Genomic DNA, 19,177 nt, shown 5'->3' with positions numbered 1-19,177 from the left:
TTGAAGAGATCTTGCTAGTGGGCTGATTTGGTGCTTGGGAGGATTCTGGGCTTTGGTCTTTGGGTCTTGTTAGTCTCATTTTGAAAAGTATTATTTTAGGTTTTCCCCTTGGAGGGGTTTTGCCTTGGCTTGGAGCTTATATTTGGTGTACTTTGTCTCTTTGTGATCTTCATTGTTTTGGTAATTGCTTAATGAACAAGAACTAAAGAAGCAATAAAAGGCCAACTAACATCACAAGTAATTATCAAGTAAGGAAATTCAAACATAATATACAGATTCTTGATTTTCCAACATGGTATCAAAGCTAAGGTTCAAGAAGGAGACTGGAGGTCACATCTTAGTTGGCACTTTGAGGAAGGTTCTAAGTTTCTTGGGAACTTTGCTATGACTATCAAAGAAAGGATTCTGAAAATCATCTCCAAGCTATCAAAAGGAGTAATAGATGGAAGTTTCTTCTCCACTCTCTCTGGCACTTTCAAGGATGACAATGTATGGGTTATAGAGAGTGGAGCCTCTAGACACATGACAGGTGAATGTAGTCAACTTCAGACTTTGCCAAAAGGAACCTCTTCTCATTCAGTCGAACTTGGAGATAAGAAGAGCTATCCAGTGAAGGGAATTGGATCTACCTCGTTGGAGCTAGAGACTGGTGGGAGCATTCATCTCAATAATATTCTATATGTTCCAGGTTTGAAGAAAAATCTGTTCTCTATTTCTTGTCTAGAAGATAAAGGTGATAGAATTGCTTTTGTTGATGGCAAAGTTTTGGTTTGGGGAAGGGATTCTAGTATTGATCGTGCTAGGATAATTGGGATTCGTGAGGGAAATTTGTCTAGGTTACTTACTCCTCTCCCTCAAGCCCTAGTTCACTTGGTGAGCCCTTCTGAACTATGACATAGAAGGTATGGACACCTTCACTACAAGGTTTCGCCATCTCTAAATCAAATGGTCAATGGAATCCCCGAATTGAAGAACATGAAGGAATTTGTAAGGGGTGTGCTCTAGGCAAAAACATAAAGAAACCCTTTGCAAGAAGTGATACCGGATCAAAGGAAATATTAGAACTCATACATTCTTATGTGTGTGGTCCTATGGCAGTAAAGTCTCTTGGAAATCATCAAAATTATGTGACATTCATCGATGATTTCTCAAGAAAGACATGGTTATACCTCCTCAAGAACAAGGATGAGGTATTCGATAAGTTTCAAGAATTCAAGAATGAAGTAGAAAATTTGACTGAAAGAAAGATCAAGACCCTAAGGTCTGACAATGGTGGAGAATATACCTCCAAAGAGCTCATAGCATTTTGCAAGGAAGCAAGGATTAAGAGAGAGCTTATTGTTCCTTATAATCATGAGCAAAGTGGTGTGGCCGAAAGGAAGGATAGAACAATTGAAGAATGTGTCATGACCAAGCTACATGATCAAGACCTACCTCAATTCTTATGGGGAGAAGCATGTGTAACAGTGGTTTACTTGCAAAATTGAAGTCCTCATAAGATTCTCAAAAACATGACTCTGGAAGAAGCATTTATAGGAAAGAAGCCTAGTGTGGATCATCTTCGAATATTTTGATGTCCTGTTTATATACACATTCCAAAGGACAAGAGGAAGAAGTTGGATCCTACCAGTATGAAAGGCATCATCATATTGAAGTAAGCAGAGACGTGATATTTGATGAAAATGTGGCTTACAAGAGATCCAAGGATATTCCAGTCGATTCTGATGAAGAAGAGATACCCATCTTTGAGGATATCTCGAAAGACAATGATGGTCAAGATCCCACCTCAACACAAGAGGATGTTGAAAGTCCCAGTGAGCCTGTGCAACAAATAATTATTCCTGAAAATCAAAAAAGGCCTGCTTGGTTGAGAACTACTCTATGAGAAGCAGAAGGACACACAACAAAATGGACCTTTAGAGAAAGTAAAAGACCTAAGAGCTATTCTGGTTATGCAGCTTATATGACAAAGCTCATAGAAGTTGAACCTTCCTCCTATGAATATGCAGCTAAACATCAAGAGTGGAGGAATGCAATGCAGGAGGAATACTAGTCAATTATGAAGAATGATGTCTGGGAAATTGTTCCTAGACCAAGTGACAAATCCATAGTCACTTCTAAATGGATATTCAAGATAAAGCATGTTGTGGATGGGAGCAATGATAGGTACAAAGCCATATTTGTAGCTAGAAGCTTCTCATAGAAAGAAGGTATCGATTCTGAAGAAACCTTTGCTCCTACAGCTAGATATACAACAATTAGATCACTTGATTATTTGGCTACTACTATGGGATGGAACATCCATCAAATGGATGTTAAAACAACATTTCTGAATGGGAATATTCATGAAGAGGTTTACAATGAACAACCTAAGTCAATCAGAGGGAGACACATGTTTGTAGAATTGAAGAAGGCCCTATACAGCGTAAAGCAAGCACCTAGGGCATGGTATGCTAGAATGGATGCATACTTACTAAGACTTGAATTTGTCAAGAGTACCGCAGACCCTAACCTCCATATCAAAGTGGTCAAGGGTGAACCAATCAGCATACTTTTATATGTGGATGATCTACTTGTTACTGTGAGCATCAACTATGGGAATGCAAGAAGTAGTTAGCAACCAAATTCGACATGAAGGATCTTGGGATCATGCATTACTATTTGGGACTAGAAATTTGGCAAAAACCAAGTGAGATATATCTTGGTCAAGGAAAATATGTGATCAAGATTCTACAGAAATTTGGCATGATAGATAGCAAACCAATGACAACTCCCATGATTACCAATATAAAGAAGTTGAGGAGTTCAGATTCTAGTTCGGTGGATCCTTCTTGTTACAAACAGTTGATTGGCTCCTTAATGTATTTGGTAAATACTAGACCTGACATTTGTTTTGCAGTAAATGTTTTGAGTCAATTTTAGATGGAGCCAAGGGATGACCATTGGATAGCAACCAAACATATCCTGAGATATCTACGTGGGACCATACATCGTTGCCTTCGATAAGTTGGTAATGAAATCTAACTCGTAGGATATACAGATTCTAATCGTGGTGGCAGTGAGACAAATGGTAGAAGCACTACAGGTGGATGCTTTAGTTTGGGATCTTCTATGGTCTCATGGATGCACAAGAAGCAGGATATTGTTGCTTTGAGTAGTGTTGAATCTAAGTACATTGTTGCAAGTGAAGTTTGCAGAGAAGTTGTTTGACTCAGGAAATTGCTATCTGATTTGTTTGAAAGATCACTTAGCCCTACATGTATACATTGTGATAATGAAAGCTAAATAAAATTAACAGAAGACCCGGTGTTCCATGCTAGGACAAAGCATATAAATAATAAGTACCACTATATCAGAAGTCTAGTACGAGATGGGGTCGTGAAGCTACATTATGTTCCTACAGATGAACAGGTAGTTGATATTCTGAAAAAAGCATTACCAAACAAGAAGCTTGAGTACCTAAGAGGTAAACTTGGTTTGGTGGATATCTCTTTTCTGATTGACCAGGACTAACAGCTGTAAGTCTTAGTGAAGGCCATAAAGAAAGAATGGGGTCCAAAAGATTAGATAAGCATCTGAGGTTGAAACTTCTTGAGGATCATAAAATCCAAGATAGAAGTGAACCTATAGACCGATACTCTTTGAGGATGAGATAGGGCATCCCAGAGAAGAGTAGTCGAAGAGGAACGATATTCTTTGAGGATTGTCAATCCAAGATAAGAATAGTCCTAAAAGGACATACCTGATGACCATCCGGATGGGGTATGTGCCTTTAGAGGTAGTGTGGTATCTCACTGTTATAGAAAAATTTGGGCACATCAACCCCGACTTCCAGATCCATATTATTAGGGTCCATCAACCCCTAATTCAGTTGTTTTCATTCCCTAATGAAGTTAACCTACATCATGCTTGCCTCCCAAGAGTTTCATGTCACCATTCATCCAAAAAATGCCCCTAGAGAGATCAGCGCAGATGGCTCTTTATCAGGCTGCAATGCATTGCAAGAACTGCACTGTCTGGGTGCTATGCATCGCACCTAGCCTTTGTTCTGCCTGCGCTAAGCAAGATTCATCGAATTTTTGAAATGAATCCATTGGATTCCTCATCCAATGGATCCTTCTAGAAGTTTCCAAATGGATTGGGCTCGCTTTTGGATGAGGAAGAGATGAATGAGCCTTAATCCATTATCCCTTCCTCCATGGAACCAATTCCCAATTATGGCAAAGCATTCATGAGGGCCATTAATGGCTTAACGTCCTCCATTCAGCTATAAATGGACCAAGCATTCAAAGGCTTGGGGAGGTTGGAACTTCTTGAGCTAAGGAAATGTTGTTTGGGTGAGATTTGCAAGAGTATTGTGATGATGTCAATATGTTGCTTCATGAGGAGAGAAGGTTTTGAAGTTGGAAGGATGACACTGAATTGAGCATGCATCTACATGGGTTGTAATCTTTCCTTCTACCAATAAAGAATTCTAAGCTTTTTCCATCCATGTGTTTATATGATGTATATCGTATTCTTGATTCAATGATATGTTTAGTTAACAGATCGTCATTATTGTATGCTTTGATGGGTTTCTGTCTTGGCTTGTGTGCAGGTACTTTCCAAGCGAGTTAAGTACGGAGAGGAGTGGCGAAATTGGTCAAAGGAGAGAGGGAGCAAGCGGAAGTTATAGGTTGGCACCTTTGTTCTTCTTTCTCTTATCTGTTAACTATAGGAAAAGCGATGAATTACTTTGTCTGTTGTTTCTAGACTAGCTACTAGGTCTAGAGAGTCGCCATTTTGTTATGGGCAAATTTAGTGTTTCTTCAAACGCCTAATGGTAAAGTTAAGTTTCCCTGTAGGTTATGTGAAGGGAATCACCCCATTCACCTTTGTCTATCTAGACGAAGCCAAAAAGGTGTTGGATAATCGTCCTGCTTCACCGCAGTGACTTCCATCTAGTTACCGGAGACTCTCCTTTTCATCATGCTGGGGGCGTGTAAACCAATTCAAGCATAAGTTTTTCGTTTTAAGCTTGTGTAAAAATGAAATTGAATCCAAGCATAGTTTTTAGTTTCGAGCTTGTGTAAACATGAAACTAAATCCAAGCATAGTTCCCTATGGTTCAAGCTTGTCTAAAAATGAACCCATTTCCATTTTTAACCCTTGTGATTGCCATTCTATCAGTGTTTTCATTAGATAAGCCTTGGTTGTTTTCATCCCATCGCCACCATCCCTTTGGCCGATCATATGCTTTCACTTGGTTGTTTTACCTTTTTTGAGGAACAACTGTAATGAGTGGTCTTATTAGTCAGACTCTTCACATAAATCAACATGTTTTGAGAAGTTCCAACATCACCAGAACCAGTTGCTACCCTAGACACCACTCGTTCCTCAAAGCGGAGTCCTCTTTAAGCTCTTTTTAGACTCTCTAAATATGAAAAGATTGCCAAGCACTTGTCGTTTCTAGCTCGTTAATGGATTAGAATCGATATCTACTTAGTATAGTTTTACCCCTTCTTCGGGCTGAGATAGATTAACTACGAAAAAGGTACTCGTTGATCAAACATGATCAATAGGTTCTCTCTTGTATTGTTTTATGCTTTTTCGGACTTGAGAGACAAATTTACGAAAAAGAACTTGTGGAGTTTCCTTTTAGTCCCTTTTCAGACTCTCTAAATGTGAAAAGGACCGAGTTATCTTTGTCGTTAAACTCGTTAAAAGCATCAAATAGCGACAAACTTGTCCATCTAGACAAGACCGAGTTTCACCTTTGCTAGACTCGTTAAAACATCAAATAGCGATGGATTCACCTGAAGGGTGGAATTATACAACAAGCATATGTTATCCTCCTCAAGCTTGATAAAAAATAAAGAGGTACTGGTCAAAAATGACTGGGGAAAATGGGAAAACACTGGGAACACTTTTGGTAGCAGGTCGCTCTTGAACATGACACTTTCACCTCATTACCGTCACTGTGGGTTGGGTCATTCAACTTGATGGTTATCACACCGTTGGTCTATCATACCATCCATCACTTTGTTTTGGGTCAATGCTACCAATTCACTTCAGTGTCGTCGATATGTTCAAGAGAAGTCATTCAGTTCAAAACTTCATCCTTTACAATACAGTAAACCTTCATTTTCATGCCCGCCATTCCTAAACCTTGTGTCATCAGTCGATGTTTCATCTCCAAAATCATTTACCTCGTTTCGTGTCATTGATGTGGGATACATCAAGGCCCTCCTGCGATGAGTTTCTTCTTGTCGAAATTGGCACATCATCCAAGAAGTTGACTTAGAAACACCCCTTCAATACCTTGAGGCTTGCATACATCAATGGCAGGTTTCTGACGTCAATGGCCTTCAACAGAAAGACTTCACATGGTGTTCAACATGAAATCATTTATTCACACCATGCGGAATGTACTGTAGTACCTTGAGGGTCATTATCATTATCGGTGATTCCTCTCGCGTCTGTTAACGGCTTACATCATTAGCTGGTAATCAGACAATGTCTCTCCATGTTCGACCTCAGATCATCTATTCACATGGTTAAACTTGTACATTGAGTGAAAGATTGGATGAGATTGAAGACCCTGGATCTAGTTTCATCCATCCGGGCTGCGATATATTTTTCAAGAGTACTATATCAGTTGTACAATGGCCTTACATTCATGGTCATCCATTCATGGGTCTACATCTGTAGACGACTATATTTGTACATGTAATGAAAGTTTATAAAGTTGAGCATGGGTATGCCTTCCCTCAGTTAGATTATGAGAAAAAATCAAAGTATCATGATTATGTATTGTAACTGATGCAGGTCACCTTCCGCTTCGAAACCTTCTCTCCAAGTGGTAAAGCATCTCAATCGACATGGTTATTTTCGACTTCATGCTTTAGGGGGCAACTGTTACAGGAAAATTTGGGCACATCAACCCCTAATTCAGTTGTTTTCATTCCCTAATGAAGTTAACCTACATCATGCTTGCCTCCCAAGAGTTTCATGTCACCATTCATCCAAAAAATGCCCCTAGAGAAATCAACGCATATGGCTCTTTATCAAGCTGCAATGCATTGCAAGAACTGCACTCTCTAGGTGTTATGCATCGCACCTAGCCTTTGTTCTGCCTGCGCTAAGCAAGATTCATCGAATTTTTGAAATGAATCCATTGGATTCCTCATCCAATGGATCCTTCTAGAATTTTCCAGATGGATTGGGCTCGCTTTTGGATGAGGAAGGAGATGAATGAACCTTAATCCATTATCCCTTCCTCCATGGAACCACTTCCCAATTATGGCAAAGCATTCATGAGGGCCATTAATGGCTTAACCTCCTCCATTAAAGGCTTGGGGACATTGGAACTTCTTGAGCTAAGGAAATGTTGTTTGAGTGAGATTTGCAAGAGTATTGTGATGATGTCAAATTGTTGCTTCATGAGGAGAGAAGGGTTTGAAGCTGGAAGGATGACACTAAATCAAGCATGCATCTACATGGGTTGTAATCTTTCCTTCTATCAATAAAGAATTCTAAGCTTTTTCCATCCATGTGTTTATATGATGTATATCGTATTCTTGATTCAATGATATGTTTAGTTAATAGATCGTCATTATTGTATGCTTTGATGGGTTTCTGTCTCAGCTTGTGCGCAGGTACTTTCCAAGCAATGTTGCTTGGGAGCGGGAGCGAAAACGGGAGCGGGAGCGACCATTTTCAGAAGCTCCCGATTTGGGAGCGAATCCGGGAGCGATTTTTTAAAAATATATATATTTTTATATTTTTTAATTTTTGATACATATATGTCAACAAAAACATGTAGAATGATGAATTAGACATAACAAACAAACAAAAAAAAACCATAGATTGATCATTGAACCGTATCACATCATTGAACCATATCACATCAATCATCTAGAAATTATAATCGTCATCAAGTTCATCAACTATGTCCACAAGTTAGTAAAATACATATTACAACTGCAACATATTGAGTCTCGTGAATCATGATTCATCAAATTCAATCTTAAAGTTTCAACTTCAAGCTTTCAAAATTGAAAATTCAATAACATTTATCATCATTGATCACCAAAGTTGTACTTGTAAGCTAAGTTTAAACTTTAACCATTACAAGAAGTAATATCTTAGATATTTCTAAGTCCTAACTTCTAACTGTTAACATGATATGAAATGTTATAAATTTATGAAATGAAACATGAATAATGAAATGAAATGAAACAACTTTAGTCTTTCACGAAGCATCATATTCATAATTCACAATCATTACCAATGAGTTATAATTGCCAAGGCCCAACTTCAAACTTCAAATTTTCATTGTCACAGTGATATATTGTTTACAAAAAATATCATTATGATATGAAAGAGTCAAGAGTCAAGAGTCAAGGACTCAAAACTCAACAATTATGAAAACTAAAGTCTAATAGAAACTAAAAAAGACAAGTAAACTGTAAATCTACATGTGGCCCTTGCCACGAGAGTCTCCAGGAGTATAAGCTGGTCGTGGTGGTCTTCTAGGAGTCTCTCGCACAGACCGACAACCAAAACTAGAACCTCCACGTGAGGGTGTAGATGGAGGTGGCAACAGCAAAGAAACAAGACTCGGACCTCGAGCACTGCTATTGGATGGTGGAGGTGGAGGTGGCATGGCTGCTGCAGCTGCTTCATCTTCATCCCTTACAAATTCCTCTTCCAGTTCTTCAAGATGTACAATGCCATCCTCCAAATTGTCATCCTCTGGGTGATTGTCCCAAATTTTATATGTGGGATCCTCATAAGCCCGATCACAGTAATGACTCAACAACCTCAAGTTGTAGTGCACATAAACCAAGCTTTCTGCTCGGTTTTCATTGAGTCTGTTTCTTTTCACATTATGTATGTAGCTGTAGGTGCTCCAACACCTCTTTGCAGAAGAAGTATTTACAACCTGTGAAAGAACTTTTTTTGCCAATTTTGGCAAAAGTCCCTGGCCACCATTTGTTTCCCACCATGTGAGAGTATCAAATCTATCTCTGTCGTCCATTGCATGGAAGTTACCATACAAACCAGTGCCACTGAAGTATTTGCCTATTTCAAGGCGCACAGTTGCACATTCCTCCCTGTCAAGTACCAACTTTTCTAATGCTTCCAAATATCCTCTAGTTACATCTGCATCTAAATGGTGTTTGGTCCTAATCCCACCCCCTGGTGCAGGTTGGCCCAACCAAGATGTAGAGTAGTATTTTGGCGTAAGGATATACGCCAAGCAATGTAGTGGAAGATTAAGTCTATTCCACCGTTCACACACACAATCGTGAATCAGATTGTACAAGTCAGGATCTCTGTTATGAACAATATCTTTTATTTCCCCCAACATGGTATCCATCTGCTCATACACCTCGCCAATCACTGGTTTGTCTATATCTGCAAACCGAATCATGTGATAAATGGGCTTGGTGAAATCCAATACTTGCCTCACACTTGTCCAAAACTGACCATCAAGAGCAGCCTCCTCCACCAGTTCAAAACCTCGCGTGTCAGCTGCATTTGTAGCCCTTTCCTTTAATACCTGCCAATGTGGACTTGATACTATGCTAGCCAATGACTCTCTTACCTTCAAAAGGCGCCTGAAGGTGAGGTAATAGCTACCAAATCTGGTCTTCGCAATCTTCAACAACTCCAATCTCGAGTGACTGCGGAAAAGGCCATGGGTATTGCTATGATTTGTAATAAATTTTATCATTTGTTTGCCTTTCTTGTACAAATCACCAATCCATTGGTATTGTGCATTTTTGTTTTTGACAACATCATGCATCAGAAGGTTCAATGTGTGAACCAAACATGCAGACCAAAATATGTTGGGGTATTTATCCTCAATAATTGCTCCCGCTGCCTTACAATTAGGAGCATTATCAGTGATGACTTGGATGACATTGTATGGCCCAATACAGTCAATTGTTTCAAGTAATGCTTCTGCAATGTTGATGGCGGTCCTCAACTTGTCAAAAGTAATCATGTGCAGTTAGAAAGATGGGACCACTAACAAACACAGCAAGAACACTTATCAATCGCTTACCTTTTACATTTGTCCATCCATCAGATACAATGGACACCCCATGGTCAGTCCAAGAACTTGTCATTCTATTCAAAGAATGTGATATTTTTTCTTTTTCATGATCAAGGCCAACGGTTCTTGCCTTGTCATACCCAGGCTCTTGTATCCTTTAGGGGCATCATTTATGGCAGAAACCATTTCGTGCCAATAAGGTGAGCGAAGAAAATTGAATGGTATCCCACATGCATAGAGAAACCTATAAACCTTTGAATCCACATCATTCCTACACCCCTCATCAAGGAAATCTGATATGGTTCTACGCCTTAAACCTGATGACCTTGTGCCTCCATATCCACTGCCTTGGGAGGATGCTGAAGGAGTTCTTTGTGATTGTGAGCTTGGTTCAAAGAAACCCCTTGATTTTTTTGATTTGTATTGGGCTTCCTCCTCTTCCCTTATGTATTTGGCTCTATCCGCTGTTGACACCACTGGACAAGTTTTGATTCCTATTTGTTTGTCTCCATCCCATGGCCTTTTCCCGCAGAGGTGTCTTCTAGCACGGGTGTATGAACCTGTGTAATCATTGTTGCAATGGGGGCAATGAAATTTAGTGGTTCCACCCCCTCTCCCTGTTTTAGCCCTGTTAACATATTTCCACAATGGGGTTTGGTCTTGTTTAGTTTTTTGAGGGTCATGTTCACCCTCCTCTAGCTCCTCCTCACCGGGGTTTTCATCAATTCGACTTTCTCCAACTTCTTCATCCCCCTCTTCAGTTTGGCCCCGCCGTTTCCTACTCTCCAGCACCATAATAACCATAAAAGGGACCAAGAAGAGGAAAATGCCAAGAAATATAGCCAGGTCCATGGTGTTTGATGTTTGTAGGGTTTTGAATCTGCAAATTAATTTAATTTATTGGGATTAATTAATTTAATTTAAATTCATGATTTTTAAAATAAATTAACTAAATTAAACTAACTAAATTACTAAGTTACTTACCTCTTTGCAGGCTTGCTCCTCGCTCCTCGACGTTTGCTCCTCGCTTCTCCTTGCTCCTTTGCTCTTGCTCTCCAAGAAACTCAACTCAATGAAGTGATAATGAATTTTTTTAGGCCCATTGGGCTTTAAAAAAAAAAATTAAAATTTAATTTTTTTTTCGGGTCCGCAGAATTTTTTTCCGCCGGATCGCTCCCGGCGCCGCCTGAAACGCTCCCGGAGCGATTTTTTAATGCTCGGGAGCGATCGCTCCTGGGCTTAAAATTTCGCTCCGGGAGCGACGGAGCGATCACTCCCGAAAATGGCAGGGAGTGCAAATTTTTTTATCAAGAGCGCTCCCAAGCCACTCCCGCCCGGAGCGTGCTTCGGAAGCGAGTTCAGGGGGGCGCTCCCCCGCAACTCTGTTTCCAAGCAAGTTAAGTACGGAGAGGAGCGGTGAAATCGGTCAAAGGAGAGAGGGAGCAAGCGAAAGTTACAGGTTGGTACCTTTGTTCTTCTATCTCTTATCTGTTAACTATAGGAAGAGCGATGAATTACTTTGTCTGTTGTTTCTAGACTAGCTACTAGGTCTAGAGGGTTAGGCGTTTGAAGAAACACTAAATTTGCCCATAACACTCACATAAAGCCTCCCATCATGATGCTCTCATATAAGTTGAGCTTGTCAAGTTAAGGCCTTATTTACAATGTTGGTTTTGATATAGCTGCTTAAACAGATGGCTTATCAATCCAACTCTTCTTATGAGAATACTTCAAGTTTGAGATTCCTTGTACTTTATGATGGGATTATGAATACCTCCCTAGTTAAGAAGGAGTGTTGGAAATTGTAACTAGGTTCGGTCTTCATAATGACCTTTGTTATCATGACATCCTATCTTTTGTATATAAAGAAAGAAAATAAATTTTATTTCTTTAAAGCATGGGTTTCATGCTCTAGTTTAGGTCAAAAGCATGTTCTTCATGCTTCTAGGTCTTTCTTGGTCAAAAAGAAATTATGCCAGGTATTTTAGTCCCATTTTGACTCATTGTAATAGAAAAAATTTATTTTGAGACAAGAAAAGCCATTTATTCCTCCAAGACCAAGTCGGCCCAGTCAAGGTGAAGTCGACCTAAAGGAGGGTTATTCAACCCCTCAAGAAGGCCATAAATAGAAGGAGCTCGACTCATTTGTAGCACCATCTCATCTCAAGTTCGATCTACAATAGCGAAGGAGGACAAAGAAAAGAAGAAGTTGAAATTTCTTAGAGACTATCTCTTTATGTCCACGCATGTTAAGCTGCTAAGGTTTTCTATGTAGCTACCAGTTGCAGGAGGCTAAAATTCTGAAGTGAAGTTGCAGGACCAAAATTCTAGAGCGAAGCTGCAGAAGATTGAAGTTTTGAAGCTGCCTTTAAGAGATCTTACTGGTGAGCTGACTTGGTGCTTGGGAGGGTTCTGGGCTTTGGTCCTTGGGTCTTGGAAGTCTCATTTTGAACAAATTCTATAAGAAGAGAAGTATTCTTTCTGGGTTTTCCCCTTGGAGGGGTTTTGCCCTGGCATGGAGCCTATATCTGGTGTACTTTGTCTCTTTGTGATCTTCATTGTTTTGGTAATTTCTTGATGAACAACAAGTAAAGAAGTAATAAAAGGCCAACTAACATCACTAGTAATTATCAAGTAAGGAAAGTCAAACATAATATACAGATTCTTGATTTTCCAACATCATCTACATAGAAAACAAACCTAAATACCTCTTCAATGGTCTCTACTCAATCTTGAAGAGTCTCGACCCTATACACAATCTAATAAGCTTCTCTGTACACACAATCTATGAGACTTCTCAGCCCTATTATAGGCTCCTGCGGCCACCTCAGACTTCATATCTCTGTGGTCACTACGCATTTCCACCCTTAAACTCTTGCGCATGACCTTGAGGGAGCTCGGCCCTCCTTCTAGTAACCTCACAAGCCTTGTGGCCTCTCTATTTACCAAAAGGGTCTTGGCCCTCTTCAATAACACAGAATAGCCCAACCCCTTTCAAAGATGCCCTAACATATCTCCCTTATGCACAAAACCATACAAATACAAACACATCAGCTCTCCACAACTCGGTCTGCTACAAAATATAGAAAGAAATAATATTTTCCTCCTTCGATCTACTTCAGCTCGGCCTCCTTGAAAGTCTGCAGTCTTCTTGGCTTGTTGTTCTTCTTTAGATGATGTGCAATCGATGTGTGAGACCTCTTCTAGGTCTCTTCTATTTATATCTTTCTAATTGATTGAAATGGGAGCCCTTAACTCCATTCAAGGTGCCCTCTTACATCAATTAGACTAAACAGTTAATTTACTTTGGGTTTTTAGCCCATCAATTTGTGCCCAAAGCCCACCACTTGGGTACATTGCCTACAAAAGACCATTTTCGTGGGTCAACTCCTCACAAACCCAGTACCCCAAGAGTTGTGGGAGTACCTCCCAAGCTACACTTATCAACAACAAGATCTTCCATCTGTAACACACAAGCTATCAAGAGATTTTCCCACTTGCATCCCATAAGGTACAATATTAAACACTTGTGCCTCACAAAGCGAGTAACCCTATTGCCAGCATCCCACAAGCATGAATCATTTTTACAAGAATAATACATTATATCGCAAGATTCTCCAAATAACTAGCATCAAACCTACTATTAAAACACATGATATTCCAAAATTCTCCAAACAACTAACATCACATCCATTATCAATCTCTAATATACAAAGTAGTTGCTAATAACAAAGACCTAGCTAGGGTACCACATGCTAATCACTAGCAAACACTAGCTTCACTTCATTTCCAAAAGCTACATCAACACAAGGGGCTACATTCTCTATACATTTTTCTCCTCTATCTTGGTGTTATCAATAATGAAGTAATGTGCTTCTCCTTCCTATTATAGAGTAAGAGAAGTCATGACTTACAAGTAAAGAAAGACCATAACCCTAGACTAGATCCACAAGTGGAGCATTCTACATGTGCCAAGTAGGTTGGCACATGCCCATAACTGCCAACTCACCTACTTCACATATTTTTTTACAACATCACATTTTGCTATACACCCTAAAGTGCCAACTTACCCACTCCACGTATTTTTATCCAACACTATATGTTTTTATCCAATAAGTGCACCTTCCTAGTCCAAGTGAGAACATAGATGAAAAATGAGCTATGCGACAAAACATCCATCATTGCTAACCACTTGCAAACACTAGCTTCACTTCATTTCTCAAAGCTATATCAACCCAAATGAAGAATCACATACCAAGGGGTTACATTCTCTCTATATTTTTCTCCTCTATCTTGTTGCTAACAATAATGAGGTAATGTGCTCCTCCCTTTTTCAGGGTAAGAGAAATCGTGAGTTACAAGTAAAGAAAAACCCTAACCCTAGACTAGATCCACAAGTGTAGCAATCTACATGTGCCAAGTATGAATTGCCGACTCACCTACTCCACATATTTTTATGCAACACCACATATTGGTATGCACCCAAAAGTGCCAACCCACTTTCCCCACATATTTTTATGCAACACTACATGTTTTTATGCAACAAGTGCACCTTCCTAGTCCAAGTGACAACATAGATGAAAATTGGGCTATGAGACAAAACATCCACCATTGAGACTCTCTTCCATGAAGTGTTCACCCTCCACAGTGCAAACAAAGTGCTCCTCACACACTACGTGCTCATACAATGAAAGGAGAATGGAAAACAAGTTTCGAGCAACTAAAACTAACACCGATTTTGTAATTACATAGACAACTTCAATGTAGAAGGAGAAATCAACGATCATAGTACAAGGATACATTAAATTAAGGATTCCATGGAAAGGAAAACAAGGATTGGCCCAAATAAGAACTAGTGCACATGGTTAAGACATGAGACAAGATGGAAGGAACCCAAGGAGGAATGGGAGAGCAAGACATGCCAAATATGTGGTAAGGAAGAGGTGGCAACCAAGCAATGCTTAATAAGAACTAGCGCACATGGTTAAGACATGAGACAAGAAGATGGAAGGAACCCAAGGAGGAATGGGAGAGCAAGACATGCCAAATATGTGGTAAGGAAGAGGTGGCAACCAAGCAATGCTTATTACTCCATTGTGAACCATCTAACCACATCATGAAAGGATAGGCATCAGAATGCACCAATTGGGAAGAGACATTTTAGGAGAATCATGTAGAGGACACGACAAAGAGTGAGACAAGGATGATGTACATCAAAGACAAGTTGCTAAGAACCAACCCAACCAAAGCAATTGAAGTGCCTTTGAGGGTCAAATTCAAATGAGTGCTACAACACTACCAAAAATTGACATATGGGATATAGTCTCTTCCACACGTATATTTCTTCTCCCATCATTCGTAGACAAAAATGTTGCAATGAGATGTAAGTTGTTATGTTCCATTAGAAAATGATATCCTATTCTCTCTTCAGCATCATAAGCATGCTCCTCGAAATGAAAGCATGGTAACAAAAAAGAGTATTGTGTTTGGTTAACATAAACTCTCTCCCCCTCTCTAACATTATAAGCATGCCCCTGAAACAGAAGACTATTTTAATAACGTAATCTCTCTCTCATGGTAACATCATAATCATGTTCCTAAAAAATGAAGCAAAATCGTAGGATTATGATTTGTTGACTAGGCTTCTCTCATCTTCTTTTGAAAACTCTCTAACTAGCATTAGAGTTGAACCCTAAACAAATAGTTAAAAGGAAATACTGATTACTTACAAGATCATTGATCTATTCTACAAGAAGAATGTACATACAGCTCGCATTGAACCAGATTGTTGAATGCATATGATGGGCAGCATATAGGAAAACCCGATATTGTATAAGCTACGATAGCGTTATTCCAAATTAATTTAAAGCTGATCAAATATAACCCCGAAAACCTTCAAAGATGTTTAATTGACCGAACTCGTGGGGTTTATAAGCTGTAACCATCTACTCAAAATTATTTTCTATAGACTGACCTCGCCGAGTGTGCAGAGTGATTATGGAGATTTAATCCTGCAAGCTTATCCTTTATTTCAGTAAAAGAAGCTTCTTTTGAATGTTGTAAATTGAAATCAAATTCATAAACAAAAATGTTCTGAAACATAAAGATAAATTACTTGAATTCAAGGACGAGAGTTTTAATCCCCAATGAGTTTTTGAAGCTATGCGATATCATTCGTATGCATGGTAGATTTTGCGGGAATAGACAAACCCTCAAAAGATTTATAACAAACGGGAGGCCGGAGGTATCAGAAACACTTTACAGCAGGGTACAAACAGTCGCCAAAATTAGTACATTGGCGCAATCAAAAGTGCAACTACAGTAAACATCATACTATGAATAAGGAACATTTCAAAACATCGGACAGAATATACATCCCTAGCAATGGCAAACGCTTAAACGTCCCTTGCCCTATAAGATTCTGTTTTGAAAACAAGTTAAATTTCTACGTTTGCTTGACCTGCTGCAGCGTTAAGTGAGATCAAAAGAAATCAATGTATAAGAGCACTGCATTCTTCAAATATCTGGCATAAAGCCCTAAAGTCTGCTTTATACTACTTTGAACTAATATTTTCCCCACAGCAGCAAAAGTCCGACGGTAAAATCGGAGTTCATAAAAGACAAGTCCGTTTTAAAGGCGGGGAAGCTTCTAAGTCGTTCGGTATCTCAAACCTACCACATGCACCACACATTTTAATTATAATGTCAGAGAAAGGGGAGCGCTACCTGGGCGTCCTAGCTCCGTGAAAATATCCAACGGACGGCCTGGAACTTCGAAACTGCAACCATATCCAATTCTGCGACCCGTCAAATTACGATATTAACCGCAACAAAAGAGACGGAAAAAATAACTTTGAACGGATCGATTTCAGTTAAATAACCGGAGAGAATACACAGGAAAAAAACGCTAAAAAAATGAACAGAGCTCAAATTTTAGCGTCAAACGGCGAATGTCCGTGAAAAAACGATTTCAAATGCTTTGGTAAAACGCATAAAGACACAACTTAGATAGCAGAGATTTTCAGCTTTCGGACGATCGAGGTAATATTTAGAGAGTATACGTTTACCGGCAATTATTGAGAAGCCGAAGCTGCAAAGCCCTCTAGAGGAATATAAGAAGATTGACAACAGCGCATCCCTCGACTATGGAGCCTTTTTCACTGCCCGAAAACATCAAATGAGGTAAGCACGTCAAAAACGTGTGACAGTGCTAAAATGAAGATATCTCGACTGGAAACAGAAAAATAAGGGTAAAATAACAGGAACTTACAAACCTTGAACCTAAGACAAAGTCATTCCGACACTCCACAACTCTTTAAAGAACGCACTGGAAAAAAACATAAATAAATCCTCCAAAGACCGAGCCTGTTGTCGAAGACCGGGCAAACGAACCAAAAAGGAGCTGTAAATAGAGTCCCGCGAGAAGTCCAAGGATTCGAAAACGGCGCCCGCCGTTAAAAATAATCGTAAAATGACGGTAAACCGCGGCGATCGGCTACGCGCTCGTCGGCAAACGGAAAATGTCAGTTGATCACAGCGACTTTGAAGCGATCTGGTTAAATTAGGTGCAAAAAGGCCTGCGAATTGGCACCGTACTGCAGAAACTTTGATGATACTGTGGAGTTTTGCACAGTTTTCTGCACAGCCCGTGCCTGTCGCTCTGTGAAATTTCTTTTTGATCTCTTTTTTCTGTTCTCCAGACGAAGCTATGGTCAAGATTTGAGGCTCGTATCACATCATCTGTTTTTTGCCGTAAAAGATTTTTCAGATTCCTTTTTCTGGCAAAACCAAAACTACCTAACAGCCTACTGCTAGTACTACTACTATCCGTCGAAACTTCGCTGTCGATGCTAAGAACTCAAACATAATACAGAATTCTGAGCAAATCATTTGCCATTAACATCAAAATACGAAGTCAATACCTTTAAACGGAGCCGTTTAACCCCGTATTTTCAACATCTTACCGTAGTCATTTCTGGTCCTTCCGATCATCTTCACTTCACTCGTTTGCACAAATCACCATGGAATGGGGTAATTCTAGGAACCAGAGCCATGCATTTCCAGGATATCTGGAGCTACTGATTTGTAATCGCGAGGCTCATATACGGAGCATTATGTTCCGGGGGGAAGCTTTGAAGTTTAATTACGGGGCTTAATAGTTCATTACCCGGGATTTCATCACGACATAGGAATATTTATCGTTAATGCACGTGTGTGTGTTTTGACCGCCATTTTACGGGTAACATTTCATGTGTTTCGCTATCCGACGGCTGCTATGATTCTCGCGACGTGGGAGAAGACAAGTGGTTTTGGAATGTGAACCTTAAGCAGAAAATATTTTAAGCCTTTATTTAGGGAGCAGTTTATTTATTTATGTAGAATTCTGTCCTTTCTAGTTGGATTTTGGTGATTTAACGATTTAGATTTTTAACTAATTTGGAATCTCAATGGATCGATTCAAAAGTCTGGTTAATTTGGAATCTCAATGGATCTCTTTTTTCAAATGCATACACGGTTTTGGATGGTATAAGGTTTCGAAGTTCATGAAGAGATGGTGGGAAATTTAATTAATTAGTATAATTAATTTATGTTTTATATTTTTTAATTATTTAAAATATATTTTTAATATGTAAATAAATTATAATGGTAAAAAATTATAAGTCGTTTAAATCATTAAAAATATTTATAATTTAATTTTGTGATTTCAATAGATTTAGGTGAGATTTGGACTAAAATTACTAAAAAATATATTGAAAAAAAAAAATAACCTTGAAAAAGATTTTACAATTTAAATTTATGATTTCAAAAAATTTGTTTTAGATTTTAGAATTAAAAAAATTATTTAAATTAGGAAGAAAATTTCATAGTTCAAATTCATGATTATAAGAAATTTTTAATAGAAAGATATATTAAAAAACATTAAAAAGAAGATTTTACAACTCAAATTCATAATTTTAACAAAATGGGGTTAAATTTTAAACAAAATTAACAATTAGATTAAAAAAAATATACTTTTTATGAAAATTTGGACAATATATCAATAAGATTAAAATCCGCCATGATTACTGCTCCAAGATAAGTACAAAGATAAGTACAATTGTTAATACTGACAAGACTAAAGTCATGATAACT

At 38.8% G+C, this 19,177-nt stretch overlaps 1 protein-coding gene across 7 annotated transcripts in view; it reads right to left on the bottom strand.

Moving 5' to 3' along the window:
• LOC149192465 (protein METABOLIC NETWORK MODULATOR 1-like) overlaps positions 1–18,163 on the bottom strand; it is a 93,528-nt gene extending 75,365 nt beyond the window's left edge. The window contains exons 1-4 of one of the 7 annotated variants that reach the window (XM_089404613.1): positions 18,010–18,163; positions 17,320–17,785; positions 17,113–17,205; positions 16,772–16,824 (exon numbers count right to left, since the gene is read on the bottom strand). The gene's annotated coding sequence lies outside the window, so the exon portion shown is untranslated. Of the gene's footprint in view, positions 1–16,771; positions 16,843–17,112; positions 17,206–17,315; positions 17,928–17,967 lie in introns of those variants that run through there. The other 6 variants (XM_089404612.1, XM_089404615.1, XM_089404617.1 and 3 more) reach the window with 6 other exon arrangements.
• Between the last annotated feature and the right edge of the window lie 1,014 nt (positions 18,164–19,177).

The sequence above is a fragment of the Pinus tabuliformis genome, chromosome 2_2 (genome assembly GCF_031772625.1).
Source record: "Pinus tabuliformis cultivar Carrire ecotype Pingquan chromosome 2_2, CPIR1, whole genome shotgun sequence".
Classification (NCBI taxonomy): Eukaryota; Viridiplantae; Streptophyta; class Pinopsida; order Pinales; family Pinaceae; genus Pinus; species Pinus tabuliformis.
This window is presented reverse-complemented; position numbering and strand designations above follow the sequence as displayed.